The following is an 18,214-nucleotide window of genomic DNA, read 5'->3' as shown; positions in this document are numbered from 1 at the left end:
GTATCTGAATTTACCTAGTACTGGTTATTTATGTCTATTTTTTGATTTTTGGTGAAGAGGTCAATATGAAATTAAACATTAATATAAATGAGTCGAAGACACATTGTCCACAGCAAATTCTGCCATGACTGCATGATAATCAGCAAAAAAACAGAAATCAGAAATCGGCACACTATATTTATTACAGATTTAGAATAATCACCAAAACTATGCAGTCAAATTACATGTGTATATAGATATACACACATATAAACATTCCTACACATGCACACAGATATGCACTGAGAATTATATTGCCTAGAAAAAGAGAAATGTTAGCCAAACTGTGAGTTGCTAATTGTATCCTACTTTGAAGAACCCTTATTCTGTGGAGGGAAAAATTACCAGTACCAACAGGAATATAGAGGAACAGAAGAAAAATTGGAAATGTGAGCACTGGAAATTAGTTTTAGAGCAGTGGGATTATTCTATGCTGATGTGGTGTTGGTTAAGTGACCCTACGGAAATACAATAACACCGGGCAGCAGCAGCAGCAGCAGTGCAGACACTTCATGGGGCGCAGACACACCCTGAGCCTTGTCATTCCCAGCCTCCCCTCTGTGCTCTAGCTCTGTCAGCCCTGCTGTGGAGGCAGGGGACAGAGACTGGGGCCAGGTCCACTAAATAGGGCCACCTCCTGTGGCCTCAGCAGGAGGTCTTATCCAGGGAACAGAGAGGGGAACCACATGAAAAGTCCCTCTCTCAGTGACATACAGTTGCTTGAGGGAAGATGAAGAATCCAGCTGGCCCAAAGATATTGGGGTCCAGAACCCATGGTTGGCTGCACCCATATCCTGGACCCTTATCCTCCCCCATGTTTCTCGCTTTCTAAAGAGGTGACAGACTTGAGGTGCAGAGGGCTGATTTACTCTCTGCCTCACCTCATATACAGGTGTGTTGTCACGGGGCAACTTTGAAGGAGACTTGGCATGACACGCCAGACCCCTGACCCATCAACACCCCACCATCTGTGGGCAACTTTCTTGCAATGTCTTCCCTAACCTGAAATGAATCTGAGGATTGTGATGCTGAGAAGCCACACTCCAAAATGAAATCAAAATAGATAAAGACTTGAATGTAAGACCTGAAATCTGAAAAGACATAGAACAAAAATGAACTCCATACACCAGACTTAGTGGTATTTTTGTGCCTCTGACTCAGACAGGAAGGGCAATAAGAGCAAAAATAAACAAAAGGAGGGCCTCTCTGGTGGCACAGGCAGTTGAGCACAGCACTGTGAAGCTGTCTGCAGCCTCTGCTGTGCCGGTTTGACCCCCGCCGGCCTCAGAGCAACCCATATGGTAGCAGACCTCTCCTGTCTCGCCCGCTGCTCCCCTCAGTAGTGTATTTCATCAGTCTGCCTGTTCTATTTCCTGCTCTGTCTCTGATGAATCCTCTCACCCTCTTGTGCATCTGTCCTGTATCCTGGTTCATGTATAAATAAAATAAGTCTTTAAAAAATAAAAAATAAACAAAAGGAGCAGACTGGAACTCAAAAGCTTCTAAAAAGAGAAAGAACACATCTAAGAAAAAAAGTAACTTATGGGATGGGAAAAAATAATTACAAATAATGACAAGGGATTATCCAAAATATATATAATAAATGACTATATAAAGAATACCCAAAAACAACAACAAAAAACAAATATCTGATTTTAAATGGGGAGAGGATGTGAATACACCATTCAAGAAAGAAGACTTGCAGATGGCCAACAGGCACATGAAAAAATGTTCACCCTCCCTTATTGTTGGGGAAAGGCATATCAAAATCACAATGAGATATCATCATACATCTGTTAGAATTGCAAGTATTATAAAATCTAGAAATAAGCATGATTGGGATGTAAGGAAAAGGGAATCTTCATCCACTATTAGTAGGGATGTGAATTGGAACAGCCTCGAAGGAAACTGTATGGAGGTTTCACCAAAAAACATATTTCTATGGAATAGAAATACCATAGGATACAGCTATTCCACCTTTGGATATTTAATTTTTAAAAAGCCTAATTGTAAAAGATATAGGAGTCCTTACATTCACTGCAGCATTATCTATAATAGTCACTGTGTCGAAACAACCTTATTTCCCATCAGAAGATGAATGCATAAAAAATGTGATATATGTTATATATACTTGATATATATGTGTATAATGAAATACTACTCAGCTACAAAAAAAAGATGAAATTTTGCCAGTGTGACCACTGACAATGGACCTTGAGAGTATTATGGCAACTAAAACAAGTCAGAGAAAGTAAGACAATTACTGAGTGATTTCAATCATATATGGAATATAAAGCAACAAAGAGAGCAAAACAAAACTCTCCGCTACAGGGAACAGTCTTGTGGTTCCCATAAGGGAAGGGGATGAGGGTGTGGGTGGAAAAGGAAAGGGACAGATGGACGGGGATGGATGGAAACTAACCATTAGGTGATGGTCGTGACGTGGTAACCAGGTAGGTTGAGTTATAATGATGTACACCTGGCACTTAACCAAAGTTCTAAACCAGTTACCTCAATAAAATATATTAAAGGAAAATAGGCTCCGTCCTGCCACTCCATGAAGAGCTGTCAGAGACGGATGCTACTAAGAGGGGGTGACCTCAGATGCAGGACAGAGAAATGGCCAGAATGAGCAGAGTCTTTCCTGGCGCCAGCTGCTCCTGCAGCGCACAGGGTCCCAAGGCGCCCTCTGGTGGTGGGCGCAAGCACTGCCCAAAGCAGGAAGACAGGACTTGACCTTTGGATCTTGAAAGCACCAGAATCCTGGGCTACAGAGAGCAAAGGACAGAATCTGCAAGACACTGGGATTTCACTCAACCTGGAAGCTTCCCTGGTCTCCTGATGTTCTCTTTGGTCCTGTGACTTTCCAGGGAAGAGATTTAGGACTGAGGTCCCCAGAGACTTGGAGTGAGGATTTGGTGAACTATGTTACTCCATCACTCAGTGCCCCAGACACTGTGTCTGAAGTCCCAGCATCTGCTTCTTTCAATCTCTCCAGGAGACAGCAGGAGGACCCCGGGACAGGAAGAGAGAGGAAGCTGATTTGCATGAAGTATCTTTCCCCCCAGTGGGTCCAGGAGGCATGAAAAGGCCGAAGACACCACACACGAGCCCAGAAGCCGGGGCAGCCACATCTCGGGAGTGTCCCCACCATGGCCTGGACGGTGCTTCTGCTTGGGCTCCTCGCTTACAGCTCAGGTCAGGGGAAGGGACTCTCTCCTGGGCTGGGGGCGCATAAAGCCGCATGACCCTGGTCTCATAACAACACCTGCCTCTCTCCTGTCATTTCAGGGGCTGATTCTCAGACTGTGACCCAGGAGCCATCCCTGTCAGTGTCCCTAGGAGGGACGGTCACACTCACCTGTGGCCTTAGCTCTAGGTCAGTCTCTACTGGTAACCGCCCCATCTGGTTCCAGCAGACCCCAGGACGGGCTCCATACAGGCTGATCTACAGCACAAATAACCGCATGCCTGGGGTACCAAATCGCTTCTCAGGCTCCATCTCTGAGAACAAAGCCACCCTCACATTGTTACCTGCCAAGCCTGATATAAAACGGGTTGCCTGACTGTGGGTCCTCAACTGTGCGCTTAAAAGGGACTTATTTACTCAACTGCAGGCACACACAAAAGGTTAATAAAAGGTTTATTTACAAAAAAATGGGGAAATGAAGAAATGAATAACTCAGGGAGAGAGCCAGGGATATACATGAATGCATCCTACCCTTTCCTCTGTCCTGGAATCCAAATGGCACCCTGAGAACTGATGAAGAATCAAGAGTCGTGAGGCTAAGAGAGAGAGACCCAAGGCCCACGTGTCTGGTTTTCTATTTTTTAAAATTTATTTATTTATTTATTTATACAAGCACTGGGTACAGTCAGAAGTGTGGGAGGGTGAGAGAATTCACCAGAGCCAGAGCAGAGAGCAGAACAGGCAAACTGATGAAGTGCACTGCTGAGGGGAGAAGCGGGGGGCAGGAGAGGTCTGTGTGCCATGTGGGACCCTCGCCCGGCAGCCCGGGATTGAACCTGTGCTGCAGAAGCTGGGGGCAGCTTCTCAACCCAGCGCTCAACCACTGCGCCACCGGGGAGGCCCCTCACGTGTGTGGTTTTATACCAAACCTGGCAGCTTAATTCCACCCTCAGGTCCCAGAAACCCTCCCTTTGGTGATGATGGGATTTGTCATTTCTAGTGTCTTGATGGCTTTGGTCTGGAGTGGGGGTGGAGTCCACAAAGCCTGTATGGAATTAGCTCAGGACATCCTTTTCCTCTAACAATATCACTGGGGTTCAGACCAAGGATGAAGCCGAGCATCACTGTGTACTGTACGTGGGTAATGCCATTTACACAGTTATGTGAACTTATGGGGAAGCACAGCCAAAACTTCCTCAGATGCCCAGAAAGGCTCAGACTCAGAAGAAGGAAAGAGAAAAGCTCCTTACCCCAGGGGGTAGGGAGGTTCCGTGACATTGTATGTGCTGGTTCATCCCCAGGTGCCTCCTCCTGGCTCCCAGGCTGAGTCCATCTCCAGTGTGACTCCTCTAGACTGTGCCTCCTCCCTCTCTCTCTGCCCATCATGACAGGGAGGGGCCCAGCTCCAACAGTGTGACCAACATTGATACTCATAGACTCCAGCACCCCAGGAAGACTCTTTTTCAAAGAGCACAAACAGCTACACCCTCATCCATGAATTAACCATGCAGAGAAAGGAGCATTTCCTCTTGGGGTGAAATGGGAGCATTACTGGGAGCTTCTGGAAACACAATCCCCCCTCTCAAGCCACTGAGCAGAAGCCTGTGCTGTGAGCAAGGATCCCCTTTAGCCAGCACCCAGGAGACTTGTGTGAACATGAAAGATTGTTCGGTACCTCTACCTCTATTGTTATCAAAGCAATATTTAAAATCCCGTGAGAATAACATTCCTGGACACAGTCGCTCTGAAATTAACCTTTAAAACTTTCAAGACCCTCAGAAATAAATTGAAAATCTGAAGGCATCACTGAAAATGTGGTGGATGTCAAACTATACTCAGGAATTGAGAATTTTCACACATATGTTCTCTAAGGATCTAAGAGTTTATAAAATCAAAATTTGATGAAGACAAAATATACAGACAACAGCTTGTGAGAATTCAGATGCTGATATAAGTATAAGATATTTTTATTCAATAATCATAATCCATTAATGACCAAGTACAAAAATGCTTGGTACAAACAAAAGAAAATCTCAGAACTTAAAAAGAGTTCTTAAATATCAACAAAATGAAATAATAAAATTGAAATAACAATTGAGCAAAATGAAAGCTCTGATCAGGCACTCAAGAAGAGGTCGCAGTTATTCATTTAAAATAAAAAAAATGGCTCAAGTTTCTTCTACCTATTTCACCACATCACTAATATTCTCCTGTGTGTGCCACCAGGGGCTGCTGTGGGACTTAACATGAGGGCAAGGCTGTAGTGAAACGCCAATCATTCTATGTGACTGATTCCTGGCTGTGCTCATGGCCCCAGTGGCAGGTGACAGCAGGTGCTTCCTCCCAAGGGACACACTCAGACACCCAAACACTCCAGGCCTCCTCCTGAGAGTGAAGCTCCAAACTGGGATGCAGACGCAGAACTGAATGGTGGTGAGACTCATATTTGCGTAGTGCACCACACACACACCCTTACCCAGGGAGCTGAGAGAGAGAAAGGGACATCATAGACACCAGCACCAGCTGTGAGTTCAGGGGAACTTTGGAAAGTCTTCGCATTTCACTGGGTGCCTGTCCTCCTGCTCCCCCTCCTTGCTCACTGCCCAGGTTCATGTGGTTTCAGAGCCCAGCCTTTCGGGGAATCACTTGTCTTTTCTCTTCTTTCTGGTGTGTTGATTTCCTTTTCAGGGTCCAGGTGTCAGGCTGTGGTGACCCAGGAGCCCTCACTGACCACGTCCCCAAGAGGGACATCACTTTCCTCTCTGGTTCTAGCACTGGAGAGGTCACCAATGGTCTCCGTGCATACTGCTTCCAGGAGAAGCCTGTTCAGGCCCTAAGGACAGTGATGTGTGGGAAAGAGAATAAACACCGCTGATGGGGCCCAGTTCTCAGGTACATCCTTTGGGCCAAAGCTGCCCTCATTCTGTCAGGGGCCCACCTCAAGGTGAGGCTGAGTACTGCAGCTCTCTGCCCGACAGTGGGTACAACACAGTGAGAGGCCAGGATGGGGAGCCAGGACACAAACCTGTGCTTGATGAGACCGGGTACAAATATGATCTTTTGACATCAGGATGACACACCAGACTTCTGAGCTCTCGGGCAGCCTGAATGCTCACAATCCTTAGAGAGAAATGTGTAGGAATAGATCTGAATTGATTTTCATTCCTGTTGAGGCCTATTGTGGAGGAATATTGTGAATCACTTAGGAGAATTTTGTCCAGAAAATTCAATTCCAATTCCATATTCCAGGAAGAAGAGTTCCTTCTGGGTCAGATATAAGGACTGAAGTCAAAAATACATTCTGCAGAAAAATTATCTCCAGTGATTTCCTTGGTCATCCAGATTTTAACAAAATCAACAAAACAAAACAAAAGGTCTTCCTTTTCTGTATTAATTTTATTTAATAAGAAAGCATAGTAATGCAATCCAACTGTGTTGCATTTTAAAATATAATGTCTTGGGAAGGTTCTTCTTCCCAAATGTTGCTCTTAAATTGCTTATCTTAAGAAGATATGTTGAGGTGAAATAAAAAAAAAATCAACAGATGATATTATTTTTAATTTTATTTTTAAGATGAAGTCTTATGGTAGTAGAGTGGCCTCCTAATCTATATGACCTCCAAGGACATTCCTTGGAGGCAGAAATTATAATTACTTAGCTGTAGGTAAAGAAACTCCAAACATTTCATACAAATCACCAGTAACTCTGAAAAGGCAAGAAAGATGCCACTCCTCATTTCAGAGGTAACAAGATACTGGCAAACAGAGTTTGGGGTTTCTAGACTCCAAAATTATCAGACAATAAATTTATACTTTCTAGATTACCCAGTGTGGTACATTTATTGCTAAAGCATCACTAGGAGGCCAACACACCAAGCATCCCTTTATTTATATTTCTGAATTTGCATGCATTTGTTTCACCTCAATACTCAAGTTATTTTAAAAATGATCCATGTACTCTACATAATGAAAGGGCTGAAGGAGGAAAAATCACATGATGTTATCAATCAATCAAGATAGAAAAGACATTTATAAATGTCAACCCCATTCATGACAATAACCCAGAGAAGGAGACAGCCAGGGCAGCATCCTCAGTTGTTAAAGGGAACTAGGGAACCCTGCAGCTCAGGTCACACTTAAGGTGTAACCCTGAAGATGCTCCCCTAGAGCTGCACGAGGCGAGCATGTCCACTGTCTCTACTTCAACGTAGACTGGACAATCCTGCAGGACCACAGGCAAGAAAAACCATGAAGGCCGCAGATTCAAAAGAACAGAATGCATTTGTCCCCTTTATTACAGAGGAGATGATGAAAAGCATAGGCTATACAAAAGCAGCTAAAAATTTATACATTTATATAATCCAAGAGTCATATGTAATTCCCAGAGGCTCTATAATACCAGAACAATAAAAATATTACTAAGGGGCATTTTTTAGATGCAATAAGGGAAAACTAACTTAAAATGCTAGCTAACATCTGTCAAACTGAAATATTTGGGAGTACATTTATAAAATGATATAAAAACATCCATGCAGAAAACTGGACAGTGGAGGTAAACATCATCTAAGTGACTGACATCAGTGTAGATGTGTCCCATTGTAGAGAGAAACTCACCTTGGCAAATTATCAATTATTTTCAAATTGACTTAATGTTTATTTCAATTTCTATTGAAACAAGATAGACAGTTTAGATCAGGGATAGACACGTATGTCATTGTAACAGAATAGAATATCCAGAAATAGACGCAGTAATGTAGAGATCATTGTTGACAAACATGCAAATTTATTCCAGACAAGGACAGTCTTTTCCACAAACGGTGACAGAACAATTGCAGATCCACTGGGGTCAATGAATGACCTAAATCTCTTGCCTCATAAAAAATCACTTAAACAGTTGAAGGAATTAACTGCAAAATACAAAAAAAAAATTTTAAGAAAGCATCGCTGAAAATATTGTAAAAATTTTTAATAAGACACCAAAAGCATTACACATTGCAAAATAATTTGGACATCAATAATAATTCATTGTTCTTCCTTTATTTTGTGAATAAGTAAAATGATTAAATTCCCTAAACATAGAAGGTAAAGATAGATGCAAAATAATGTACAGGAGAGTAGTTGTAGTGCATTGCTTTAAAACATATGATTTTGAGAAACTGAAAATGCATCCAAATTCAAAATTGTCTACCAGTGGAAGAATATGATGCTTGCCGTGTCTTCTCTGGTCATAAAAAATAAGCGTTTTTTTACGTCCATGCGGCATCTCGTCCACCAGGTCGCCACTGAGAGTGGGGGCGCCTCAGTGACCCTGTGCAGCACGACGGGTCTCACAGCCTGTGAGTCAGTCCCAGGAGTGTGACTACAATGTGACCTGGTGATGTGCAGACACCAGCTGGGCTCTCAGGGCTTTGGGTCTTGGTGAGTGTGTGCCCTGTGACCAGCAGGGGGCGCTTTGGGGCTGTCCTGTGAGTCCTGTGAGTCCTGAGCAGAAATGCCTGAGTACTGAGCAGCTGAGCCCTGAATCCGTGTGGGCTCTCAGAAAATGTGTCCTCTTGGGCTGTAACAGTCCCTTGAGCAGGGACCCGTGTGTGGTGCCAGCAGGTGCTTCCTCCCACAGTTTTCCCTAGGGGTGAAGCCAACCTCCCTCCGGCTCAATGTGGGCTGTGAGCTGAGCCCCACCACCAGGGCACAGGGAGGGAATGGGCAGTCCCTGGGTGAACAATTTGCATGCACAGCCCCTCCTGTGACAGAGGGTGGGGAAGAAAAGGAGGCCTGGGGCAGCCCAGACCCAAGTGGACCTCAGGGGCTGTGAGCACCATGGCCTGGACGCCTCGCCTCCTAGTGCTTCTCTCGTTTTGCACAGGAAACTCAATTTGGGGACAGAAGCTGCATGGGGCCCTGATAAATCCTCTTGTGCCCAGTATCCCCATCTCCTGTTCTCTCTCCCTTCCAGGATCCTGGGCCCAATCTGTGCTGACTCAGCCACAGTCAGTCTCTGGGAACCTGGGCCAGACGGTCACCATCTCCTGCACTGGAAGCAGCTCCAACATTGGGAGTAATTCTGTGCACTGGCACCAACAGCTCCCAAAATCCTGATATATGGTAATGACAAACGGCCTTCAGGAGTCCCTCATCAATTCTCTGGCTCCAAGTCTGGCACCTCAGCCACCCTGACCATCACGGGGCTCCAGCCTGAGGATGAGACTGATTATTACTGCTCAAGTTGGGACAGCAGTCTGAGTGGTCCCACAGAGCTCCAGGCCTGTGGGGAAATGAAACAAAAACCTCCTTTCTCTTCTGCCAAGAGCAGGCACCCCTGGCAGCTGCTGCTGAGGCTCAGCCTGGGGCTCTGCTTCTTCTCTGCTGCTGTCCTGGCCCAGGCTCCTCCAGGGCAGACCCTGGCATAGGCCCCTCCCTCCCTCTGTCCTCAGAGTCACTCCCAGCAGCACATCCCTAGCTGAAGCTGTCACATGGTATGACCAGATCAAGTCGGGATTGCCTCAGATGTCTGGTTTTAGGGCCAGCCTTAGCAAGCAGCCTGTGGGCCAGCCATGGGGCTGCAATAGCAGTGACACTTGCCTTGACCCACAGCACAAGCCTTGGTGGCACTGCAAGTCTCCCAAACCTGCACACCTGCCCTTGGGTTTGGACTGTGTTGTAGCTGCCCTGGATACTCAGGTGAGGTCTGGTCCCGCTGAAGCAAGGTGGACACAGTGAGCATCTGAGCTCTCTGTGTGACTCCATCCCACCTGACTGAAGGACCCACTGCTGTCCAAGACCACCCAACCTCAGCCTAGGTCTCCTTTGAATTGTAGCAGGTTTTCACATTCCAATGTCACCCAGTAATGTAAACAGACAAACCACGTTCAAGTTCAATGAGCAACAATCAAACAGCTGGAATTGTAAATGGACCTTCCAGGCGTGAATGGCTCGGACCCTATAGGTGGATGTAAAACATGGGAACAGCCAGATTGGGCCCATTCATAAGATGGCTTCAGATCAGATGTCTCAGGGATCCTGGAAAGACCTTCACAGACTGGTTCATCAGGAAGATGGGTTGGGACACAGACCATCACAGACCTTCCCAGAGGCCTTCCCAGACCTTTGCATCTGATCTCCACTTTGATCTGAAGGCTGACAGTGGCATCTGCCTCCAGCCCTGACTCTAATATTGCCTGCAGAGAACACCACCGGCCTGTGCTTGATGTCTGTAATACAACTGCTGTTGGCACAAGGCAACTGTAAGAGCTGTAGCACTGCTGCCGTTCTCTGATGCCATTGCTTATGGACCAGAGCTGGCCAGCATTACGTCCAGTGACCACCACTCTAACCTGCACCCAGCCACCTCTGAGAGCCTGCACCACTTCTCATCCTCCACTGCCTCCTGGTGCTCTTACACCCAGTGTTGGGTAGTCAGTGTCTGGCGCTGTCCAGTGACCTTCAGACTGGAACTGTTGGCTGCCGTGGTGTCACCTCAGCAGTTCCACCTGTGATCACCTCCTGCTGCCATCATGGTTGGGCCCTGGTCCACCACATACCAGCTCCTGGGACTCATCCGGGGGATTCGGCCATCTTGTATGCTGGCCTTTGTTTTGGATGACTGGACACTGCAGACACGATCTGGTGCAAGTCAGCAGGTCATTTGAAGTCTTAGTGCATGATGATCCTGAGTTATTTCTTACAATTTTGTGCTTATGGGTGAGAAGTCACCGGCAGTGACCTGAGCCCAGCTTTGGCACTGTTTTCAAGGGTCTCCGTGGAAATAGGAAGTCCTTGTCCTCATCAGCTTAGGACTGGTTACTTTCAGACTGGCATATATATATTCTTCCTCATTAAATTAAAAGCCAGGAAACATTTTCTTTGCTCCTGAGTGTATATGGAACCTCACACCCTCCAGGCTGTGCTAGAAGGATCAGCCAGCCCTGCTGTACCTGATTTTCTTATTTATCTAATAATAACTGCCATGGACTGCTTTTTGTTTCCATCTTGATTTTTTTAAAAGATTTATTTATGCATACAAGAACTGAGTACAGGCCTGAGGTGCAGGGTGTGAGAGGATACACCAGAGACAGGGTGGGGATCAGAACAAGTAGATCCAATGCTGAGGGGAGCAGCAGGCGAGACAGGAGAGGTCTGCTGGTCCATGAGGGTAGCTCCCTGACTGACAGGAGACCAACTCCTGTTACAGAGGAGGGAGCGCTTCACAGTGCTGTGCTTAAACATTGCGCCACCAGGGAGACCCTCCATCTTGTTTTTTTTTTTTTTTTAAAGATTTATTTATTTATTTGTTTGTTTGTTTATTTATATAAGAACTGGGTACAGGCCAGATGTGCGGGAGGGGAGAGGATTCACCAGAGACAGAGAGGGGAACAGAACAGGCTGACTGACGAAATACACTGCTGAGGGGATCAGTGGGCACAACAGGAGAGGTCTGCCATGCCATCGGGATCCAGCTGGCGGGGATCGAACTGGCACTGTAGAGGCTGCAGACAGCTTCACAGTGCACCATCAACTACCTGCGCCACCAGGGGAGGCCCCATCTTGATTTTTAACTTTTTTATTTATTTATTTATTATTTTTTAAAGATTTATTTATTTATTTATACAAGCACTGGGTACAGTCAGAAGCACATGAGGGTGAGAGAATTCAACAGAGCCAGAGCAGGGAACAGAACAGGCAGACCGACAAAATACACTGCTGGGGGGCAGCGGGCGTGGCAGGAGATGTCTGTCGCGCCATGTGAGACCCTCGCCAGCAGTCTGGGATCCAACCAGTGCTGCAGAGACTGCAGGCATCTTTGTAGCCCAGCGTTCAGCCGTAATGCCACCAGGGGTGGCGCCCCATCTTGATTTTTAATGAAAAGGATATCTAAGTAAAATTATACAATTATGAAAATAAGTCCAAAAATTATTGTCCACGTAAAAACCTGCAAGTGCTTTTAAAACAGTTTTCACAATCACAAAAGCTGAAAAAAAACAAAAATCTGCACAGAGATATGACGTACACCATTAATAAAATAATCAAAACTGGAAACAACTTAGATATCCTTTAAAAAATGGCATTTTTACACCATGGAATATTGATCAGGGTTAATATATATGAATAATACAGCCACAAAATGATATAATATATATGTATGTGTCTATGTCTTTATATTATTATGGAGAAGAACATGGAAGAAAATTCCCAAACTGCATGATGTATCTTATTTTAGAAGAAACAAATAATTGGACAGTGTAAAATTATATGTAGTTTCAGGAATATAAAAGAAACAGAAGAAAAATTACATATGTGAATGCTGAATATTAGTTTTAGAACCATGGAGTTATTCTGTGATTTTGTAATGATGCATAAGTGACACTAAGACAATGTCAAATTCACTAAAATCTCACAGCACCACACAGAAGCTCCAGGCTGTGTAGAAACATCACTGAGGGGTGGTGACCCCAAACAGGAGGCAGATGGGGTCATCTACCTGCTCTACAGTAGCAGAAACCCACCTTCCTCTGGGAGTTGGGGGAGAAGCTGCTCCCATAAGTCACTCTGAGAATGAGGAGAGGCCATAGGGGTGAAGGCTGAAGACACTGCCCCTGAGCCCTGGGCTCTGTCATGAATGGGATCCCCCTGATGAGGCCCAGGGTGCTCATGGACCCCAAGGTTCTTGATTTCTACATGGGAAGGAATTCCCATGGGAGTCAGTATGGGCGAGCAGGGAATGAAGCTTTATTGTGGGGAAAGTGCATGCTTGAGAGTGAAGGGGGACATTCAGGGACTAGCCCCTGGGTCTTAAGGCTGCTGATGGAAACACATGTTTAGTTAGAGGGACAGACCTCACAGATGGGATCCTGAATGGGTTTGACAACTTTTGCTTAAAGAAAGGGCAGGAATTTACAGGCCAATTTGTTTGCCCAAAACCGACAGCCTCTCAGGGCCTGTTAGATAAGACAGGAGAGTTACACAAGCAGTGGCTCCCCTGTGGGACATAAACTAATAGGCTTAGAATTAATCTAGTGAGTCACTTTGTTCTGTAATGTGCATGACTATGTTTCAGAAATACAATTTGAGGGAGTAGGGATCTGCAGCCATTGTGCCCGAGTCCTGGTCTACCTCACCATGGGTCCTGTTCAGTGACTAAGGGGTTGGAGAAGGGAGTTGCTGGGTCTTGGATGAACAATCCAGAATGGGACGGGGTGGACAATGGTGGGAGCAGGTTTCTCACTTTGGGAGAGGAAATGCACGTGAGTAACCAAGGGGAGGAGCCGAGTGACCACGTGGTGATGGATGAGGGTGGGAGACGTCACGGGGAGCGCGTGCTGGTATCAGGGAGACAAACACGTGCATGTGGTCTCCTGGGTTAACTCACTCATCTCTGTACATGTGCTTCCCACTCTGTCAGTGGAGAAGGACTTACAATAATGACACTCCAATAGCGAGGAGTGTGCTTTTTGGCAGAAAATTGATTCCCCATACCTTTCTCTAATAAACAAGAGAAGGGTTTGTATGAAGAAATTTTCAATTCCAGGTTGAGAATCATTTAATATGAGCATGGAACATCTTGCTTTAACAGAAAGTAGTTTTTCAAACATTTATCTCAGCACAGAGCATCAGCTCACACACATACGCACACAGAACAGGGGTGTCACAGAGCACCTGAACACACTTTAAGGACCCCCAATGGGTGAAACGGAAACAACTGGAGCAACCAAATAAACAGACTAGAACGGGTGTGTATTTCTGTGAACATTCAAGTACAGAAAAATTACAAAGGACACAGACTCAAAAGAGTGAGAAATAATTATCCCATCATTCCAGATGAGATGGTGCAACACACAGAATATACAAAGGAATCTACAAATATGATGTGAATTCCAATAGTCAAGTGATTTCAAGGTTATATGATACAGGAGCATTAGGAAGATCAGTTAGATGTGTGTATACTAGCAAAGAATAAGTGAGAACTGTTGGGGGTTATAGGCTTGTAAGAGAGCGCCTGCTCCTTGCCAGCTGACAAGGATGAGAGATTAAATCAGAAAAGGGAAGGGACTCCCTGGTGGCGCAGGCGGTTGAGCACTGCACTGTGAAGCTGTCCACAGCCTCTGCAGCCCGGGTTCGATCCCAGCCGGCCGGTGAGAATCCCACATGGCATGGCAGACCTCTACTGTCTCACCCGCTGCTCCCCTCAGCAGTGTATTTCAGTCAATCTGCCTGTTCTGTTTCCCGCTCTGTCTCTAGTGAATCCTTTCACCCTCACCATGCATCTGGCCTGTACCCCAGCTTCTGTATAAATAATAATAATAATATTAACAGAAAGGTAAGCTGAGGGTTACCATGGGAATCAGGTAACCTCCAGCACAGGAGGATGGCAAATGGTGGTTGCTGAAACAGGCAGGAAGCACACCTGTGGCCATTAAAGGCTGATGTAAATTCTAAAGCAAAGCAAAGTCTGGCCTGACTTTAAATAAAAGCCGGTGAAGGCAGGAGCCCTAATCACTAGAAAACCAGCAAGGTCAGAGTGAAGAGGTCCCTTGAACACCTCTCTTCTTAGAGGCAAGCCTCATGCCCATCCCCCGTTCCCTCACAGGATATTCAATACAGTTGCCTTTTCTATCCTCCACCCTGTATCTGTGAATTCTTTCACCCACACAACAAAAACTGAATTACAATAATTGTTTGTTAAAATCTGTCAAAGTGAAATATTCAGGAGCATATTTATGAGGGGATGTTCAGCTCATGTGTGGTAGAAACTGGACAGTGGAGGTAAAAGATATCAAGATGACAGATATCAGTGGAGACCTGTCCTGCTCGTGGAGAGAAGACTCGGTGCAGTAAAGATGCCAGTTCTCACCAAATCATAAAGTTTGAATGATTTCTATCTGAACATGACAGACTGGTTTGGATAAAGGGATAAACAATAGGTCAGTGTAACAGAACAGAGAATGCAGAACAAGACTCAACTAATTGTTGACAAAGTTGCAAAATCCTTCCCAGGAAGGACAACCTCCTGCACAAAAGGTGACAACCATCCATCAGGGTTAATGCATATCAACTACATCTCACACCTTATGAAATGTTCACTTAAGTGTATCAAAGAACTAATTAAAACATGACATTTTGAAGAAAATAGGTGAAAATAATTGTTAACATTTCTTGGTAAATACTTAAGTCACCAACAGAATAGTCTTTAAAAAATATTAATTGGACATCATCCAAAATAAATGTGTTGTTCTTCCTTCGCTTTGTGAAATAGTAAGACAATTACTCAAAAATAGATTATTAAGATGCAAATTGACTTACAGAAGTGTAGTTGGAATCCATTCCTTTCATACACATGAGTGTGAGATACTGAAAATGCTTCAGGTTCTAAATTGCAGACCGATGAGGAAATGGGACTTTGCAGTATCCGCTCTGGGCAAACCAGATTTAAGCAGTTATGTATGTACATGCTGCATCTTCCCACACCAGGACTCCACTGGGAGTGGAGACGCCTCAGTGACCCTGTCAGCACGAAGGGTCTAGGACTCAAACCCTAGGTGTGTGACTAGACACAGAGACTGGTGATCTGCAGACAGCACTGGGATCCCAGGGCTGTTACTCCTGGTGAATATGCCCTGTGACCAGCAGGGGCGGTGGGGGACTGTTCTCTGGGCCCTCAACAGCTGCTCAGTGAGGATATTTTTACTTTGGTGCCTGGGCCTGGGGCCTGGGCCCTGGGATCCCAGATGAAGAGTCAGCAGCTCTCATCACTCTGCCTGTCACATTCTCTGAGCAGGAACTTCAGGGTGGGGTCAGCAGGTGCTTCCTCCCAGGCCTCTCCCAGAGGGGGAAGCATAGCCTACTCCTGTTCAGTGCTGGGTGTGAGCTGAGCTCCAGCCACAGTGCTCAGGGAGGGGCTGGGCAGCCCCTGGTGAGAACCCCATTTGCATGCACAGCCCCTCCTGTGGCAGAGGCTGGAGAAGAAAAGGGGGCCTGGACCTGGCCTGGGCAATTATAGGGCTCAGCAGGGTTGTGAGCACCATGGCCTTGTCCCCTCTGCTCCTCATGCTCCTCTCTCACTGCACAGGTAATTGGCAATGGGGAGCAGGGAGGTGGAGCTGTCTTTGTCTTGAGACCCCAGCAAAATCATCTCCGTGTCTCTCCTTCCAGGGTCCTGGGCCCAGTCTGTGCTGACTCAGCCACAGTCAGTCTCTGGGAACCTGGGCCAGAGGGTCACCATCTCCTGCACTGGAAGCAGTTCCAACATCGGGAAGAAATATGTGTACTGGTTTCAACAGCTCCCAGGAACAGCTCCCAAACTCCTGATATATAAAAACAGCAATCGACCCTCAGGGGTCCCTGATTGATTCTCTGGCTCCAAGTCTGGCAGCTCAGCCACCCTAACCATCACTGGGCTCCAGCCTGAGGATGAGACTGATTATCACTGCTCAAGTTGGGATGACAGTCTGGATGGTCCCACAGTGCTCCAGGCCTGTGGGGAAGTGAGACACAAACCCCCTTTCTTTTCTGCCAAGAGCAGGCACCCCTGGCAGCTGCTGCTGAGGCTCAGTCTGGGGCTCTGCTTCTTCTCTGCTGCTGTCCTGGCCCAGCCTCCTCCAGGACACCCCCTGGGGGCAGGCCCCTCCCTCCCTCTGTCCTGAGAGTCACTCCCAGCAGCACATCCCTAGGTGAGGGGTCTCCATGGAAACATAGTGTCTTGAGCTCCTCAGGTTAGGGCTGGTTACATTCAGACTGCTTTATATTCATTTTTTCCCATTCTAAAATATTACGAATTCATTTTCTGTGCCCTTGAATGAATCACTGGACCTCACACCCTCCATGCTGTGCTTAATAGGATAAGTCAGCCCTACTGCAGCTGCCATCTTATTTATCTAACTTGAATCAGTGCTGAGTACTTTTTCTTATTCTATGATTTTTCATGAAAAGGAATCAGTTTAACGTTATACAATCATAAAAATGATTCTAAGTAATTTGTCCACAGAAAAACCTCCAGATGACTGCTTATAGCAACTTTTCCATCATCATCAACAACTGAAAACGAAGAAAAATCTGGGCATGATGCTTATTAGCATCATGATGCATCTAATCATGAAAAATGGAGTCAACTTTGACAGCCTCACAGGTGCGTTTGTGTACCAGGGGATGTTGTTTTCAGGACTAAGAGAACGAACTAACAACCTATAGACATTATAAGTTGTAAGGAAAAGAAAAGTAAAAAGCTCACCTGTCCCACTTCCAGAGTGAGCTCACCCCACAGTCTGGCTCCACCTGCTCATCTCTATTAATGGTGTGTTTAGACCTGATGTCATTTACAGCAAATAGTTGTTTCAAATATCAATTTTTTGTCACCAATCAGTGTCTGTGTGGAAACAAGTGAGGGCAGGAAGGTAGCCTGGACCCCTGTTCTGGCAAGAGTGGCAGTGCAGAGTAGGAGCCAAAAGGCTGAGGAGGGGGGAGTCTGCACAGGCCTGTTTTTATTTTATTTTTATATGTGTGTGTGTATGTAGTGTGTGTGTGTGTGTATATATATATATATTTACATATTTGTTTATTTTTGTACAATGTTTGATTTCTCCCCTCAGGTATAATCCCCATAAAATTCCCACCATCAAGTCACCCCTGAACATCCCCATAGTCTCTTGTGCTCCTCCCTTCACTTTTTTGACCCCTCTCCCTCCTTTTCCCACATTATGTCTCATTTCTAGTTTGCCTGCAAGATTTGTCTTTTTTTTTTCCTGGTGCCTTGTTCGATTTCCCTGTATTACTCCTGTAAGTGAAGCCATCCGAAATTTTCCTTCTTCCTTCTGGCTGATTTCACTGAGCAGCTCATCCATGTTGCAGCACTGGCACCTGAAATCCACCCTTCCACTCCCCTGATGCTCCCAGGACAAAGCCTTTTCGGATGAAGGATTCCTGGGATCTAATATCCAGCTTGCTGCCTATAGTCATAGTACTTTATTGAGCACATTAACTAGCTATGATAATGTCTGTT

This window comes from Talpa occidentalis, unplaced genomic scaffold (genome assembly GCF_014898055.3).
Source record: "Talpa occidentalis isolate TD23 unplaced genomic scaffold, MPIMG_talOcc4v2.1 talOcc4.14, whole genome shotgun sequence".
Classification (NCBI taxonomy): domain Eukaryota; kingdom Metazoa; phylum Chordata; class Mammalia; order Eulipotyphla; family Talpidae; genus Talpa; species Talpa occidentalis.
The sequence above is the reverse complement of the archived record's forward strand: the minus strand, read 5'-3'. Positions refer to the sequence as shown.